This window comes from Rattus rattus, chromosome 3, assembly GCF_011064425.1.
Source record: "Rattus rattus isolate New Zealand chromosome 3, Rrattus_CSIRO_v1, whole genome shotgun sequence".
NCBI lineage: Eukaryota > Metazoa > Chordata > Mammalia > Rodentia > Muridae > Rattus > Rattus rattus.
In genome coordinates this window covers 66,501,285-66,505,522 of record NC_046156.1, presented here as the reverse complement: position 1 = coordinate 66,505,522, position 4,238 = coordinate 66,501,285, and the positions used below count along the sequence as shown (strand labels likewise).

General features: G+C 47.8%; 1 non-coding gene across 1 annotated transcript; it reads left to right on the top strand.

The window, feature by feature from the left end:
• The first annotated feature begins 3,716 nt into the window (after positions 1-3,716).
• LOC116897579 lies at positions 3,717-3,846 on the top strand. The gene has a single exon (XR_004387587.1). It is a non-coding gene; the product is annotated as a small nucleolar RNA SNORA17 (small nucleolar RNA).
• Positions 3,847-4,238: the final 392 nt, after the last annotated feature.

Sequence of the window (4,238 nt, the reverse complement as noted above, 5' to 3'; positions counted from 1 at the left end):
AACAAAGACCAACTCGAGACCCTGAATTAATTAGGGAGAAATCCCAGAAGACCAGCCTAAATCTCAAGGATAAAAGGCTGAGGAAGCAAAAAGGCAGAAGTAAATTGACCACCACCCAGGTGTGGTCCAGGTGTGTCAGTTCCACCTGCATCAGCCGGGCTCAGCAGAGGTCATGCAGTGGAGACACCGGTGTTTACTACTTGGTCTTTTCTTCCTGTGCCGTAAATACATGGGAGAGGCCTCTGTCCAACAATCCCATGACTTCTTAACTGTGGCCATGCAGTTACAAAGCGGCCAGGCCCAAATCCAATTTGGCACACTACAGGACAGAGCTACAGAGATGGCAGAGAGGCAAGGGGGCAAGGCTAGAAGCAATAAGACACAGAGGATGAGAGACTTCAAGCACAGGAGTGAGGCCAAACAAGAAGCAAGCAGCACTCGTTGAGGCCTGACACCAGCTGAGCTCCAGCCCACCATGCTGCACTCCAGTAGAAGCCATGACAGGAGGTAATGATTGTCTCCAAGATGGATTCTCCAGGCAGAAGGAAATCTTCCTGCTTCTTGCATAGTATACCAGGCATGCAAGGATATCTGTGCTCCTCTACCCAACCCTTGCAGAGCATTGCAATATGCCAGGGGACTGGAGTAGCACGTTAAATTTAATTTCTGTTATCTCTCTACATCCCCATCTTCATCCAGTCTACACTGCATGTGGGAGCTAGTTTCTTTTCCATGGAAACCACACAATTCTCTTGGCTGCCTCTACATGGTCTCTTAGCCCCTGGGGTTGTTTGTTTGTTTGGTTTTGGTTTTTGTTTTTCTGGTGTCAAAAAGCTATTGTTCCTTCCATTTTCCAGGTCCCTTTCCAGAGGGAGGCAACCTCCTTCCTTTGAATCTCTTCCTCTAAATCTTTTGTTTTCTTTATGACAGGGTTTCTCTGTGTAGCCCTGGCTGTCCAGGCTGGCCTTAAAGTCAGAGACCTGCCTGCCTCTGCTTCCTGAGTGCTGGGATGAAAGGACTGCACCACCAGCTGACTGACCATACCCAGCTGCTCCTACCCCAAATCTTACTAGAAGTAATGGCTCTTGCTTCCAGCTAAGCCAATGGCCCATTCTGAGGCCTGGTGCTCAGTGCTGATGTCTTCTGTGTGATAGCATATAGGAATATTGCTCTAGTTTTTGAGCCACACATTCCTACACGAGAGAAACCATGACTTTCTACTATCTGTATCTCCCAAACCCAGCACAGCGTCTAACAATATTCCCTCCTTGTAATTACTGTTCTTTCCTAAGATGTCTTATAGGGCTGAGAAAAAGAAATTAAGCATCCTGTGCAAAAAGAGGACACAGAAGAGGCCAACAGAGATATGTGTGGAGCTGCAGCCTTGCCTGTATGAACCCCCAGCCTGAAAGGGAAACCCACGCAAGTAAGCTGTGATCTCCAGTATGCTATGACATTCTCCAGGACTAGGAAGATGGCTCAGCAGTTAAGAACACTAGTTGCTATGGAAGAGGCCCTGGGTTTGACTCCCAGCACCTACGTAGTGGTCTATAACCATTCCTAACTCCAGTTCCAGGGGGGATCTGATGTTCTCTTCTAACCTCCCTGGGCACCAAACATGCATGTGGTGCTCAGACACGTGGGCAGACAAAATACTCACACATAAAATGAAATGAGTAAATCTAATAAAAAAAAAAAAACTTTTTAAAAGCCTCTCCAAGGATGACTGACTGATTAGGATGCTGTGGTTATGGAGAACTGGGATGTTATAGGTCAAGAGCCAAATTATCTTGGGCTAATTTTAGCCCTCTTAATAGTTCCTATCTGATGACTGTTAGGTAAACCCTTGCTGAACTTCACAGGCCACTGGCTTTCACCAATACAAAGGCTGAAGATGTCACCAGGCACTGAGGTCTACAGCAGAGACATCTCTGCTTTGCTGCGACTTCGCTGTAACCGCTTTGCCTACCTGGTGCTTCCTTCTGTTGGTTTGTTGGTTGTTTTTTGACCCAGGGCCTCAAGAAGCCCAGGCTGGCCTCAGATTTGCTGAGTAGCCAAGGACGGCCTTGAACTTTGATCCTCCTGTTTCTCTCTCTACAAAAGTATGGCACCATGTCCAGGGAAACATTTGGGTGATAAGACCACACTGGAAATGTAAAAGGTCTGTCAGAAATGAGGATATTTTAAAGAAACACAGTGTCTCTTGATCTTACTATCAGTCTGTTGGAATAATGAACTTCAAAGAAACGGGAATTTTCCCAGGAATCTCACTCATGATGGAAGAAGGAAAAAAGAACCATGAAGAGGAAAAACTTGGTAGCGATTTCACATAGTTCTAACAACTAACTGGTCAGACTTCCTCAGAGGATAAGACAGGAGCCCAGACAATATTGGGTCAAGGGCAGGTGGGATTTCTTAGATGTACATATTCTTGACCTTCTAGTTAAGCTTCAGTCTCATGTCAGGACCCTGGAAATGGATTTCCCTGGATCTCTTCATCCTCCATCCCCCAGTGGGGCCACACGGAATATGAATGTCCTCTGCTGGAACTCTAACTGGGCCCTTTTCATTGGCTTATTACAGATGGCTGACTGCGCACAGGTTGGACCCGTAACCCCAAGTCCAATAACAAGAAGAAGAACATGGGATCTAGGTCAGTTCCCCTCAAGTCCATCAAGGTGACTGACACGGCAAGTGGGTTTAAATAGAAAGCGAGAGTAGCACATGGCTGGGCCATCCTGGTAAGGTGTAGATCTGACCACCGTCACCGTCTTGGCTCCAGTGTCTCCTGCAAACGGGTCTCATGAGTTGTCAGGATTGTGTCAAATCCTTTTCTGACAGACAAGTTGCCTGTTCTGTCTTCTAGCCTAAGACTCTCATGGAAGTTTGAAATTGCTTGCCGTGCATTGTTTTATTTGTCTGATAGTGGAATGGAGATCTGTGAGTCTCTTTTTAGACTATCTTTACTCCCGCCAGGTCCGTTAAAGGTGAAGCAAAGTCTAGTTCAGGCATTCCTAAGTGTCTGTGAGTTAGCTGAGAAAGACAGAGGTGAACGGACAAATGTCTTTCAAGGAGACAACATCCGTTCTTCCAAATAGCTCAGAAAAGTCGAGGTTAGCATGCGTGATTTAACAGGAAGATCCATGTTGTTCTAAAACTCAGGAAGAGGTTCAACCAATGACGATGAGTCTGCAGCAAAGGAATTCAGTTCATGGAGGAACTCAGTCATCCAACTACTGTGCTTAATTTTATCCCAACCCAGACGGGGAGCACAGCAAGCTCAGGAATAAGTGTCACACGGGACTTGATTTTGGAGGATTCTTCCAGGAGCACTGTCAGGGGTGGAATGGATAGGGTCAAGCTGAATGCGGGAAAGATGCTCAGAGAAGTGCAAGGAGCCATGTGGAACACACAAGGGTGGGGGCAGGGAGGTCTGGCTTCCAAGAGTTTGGATCAAAGAGCAGAGTTAGACAGGTTTTGGGGTATAGGCAATCATTTCTGAGGTTTTGTACAGAAGGAAGTATTGTGGCCCGTAAAGAAGCCACAATAGAGGTAGAGGTTTTGGCCTCACCCTTGCAGACTCGGTGGTGTGACAATAAAAGAAGATGAGACAGCCCTCAAATGAGTGGGAACAGTGAGAGCGAGCCCAGTACCAAACCTGCAGAACGTCTACACTGAAGGAGAGAGAAGGGCAAAAAGAGTCCATCCTGGATGTCCCTGCCCCTAGAGAAATGGCAGGTTTGGCTGCCGTGCTAATGTGTGTCAGTAGGTGGCAGAGAGGAGAAAGAATAAGAGTGCCCTTAATATTCTGACCAATGAACATCTGAGTGATTGGTAGCTAACATTCCCTGGGGGGGGGTGGGGAACGAGTCCAAGATGACCACCAGTCTGGCCCCAAGCAGGACTGGACAGGCTCCGAGGACAGGAGCAAGCCAGAGGCTAGAAGAATCCCACCTGGGACCCTGGGGCCCCAGGCAAGAGCAAGCCAGAGACAGATGACTCTTGCAAGGGACCACTAGGGCAGGCTGGCTGAGATAACTACCAAACTGGTGCCGTGAGACCCAGACTGGGAGCTAGACTAAGATGACCACCAGTCTGGGACTCTACAGGCTTGTGGACGCAGACCTTGTCTGAAATGAACCCTGTCCGGTAACATAATACACGGGTGAGCCTTAGCACTCCTGAGGACGCTCTTGAGACAACCCCAGACACTCAGGGACTCTAGGTGCCACTAAGAA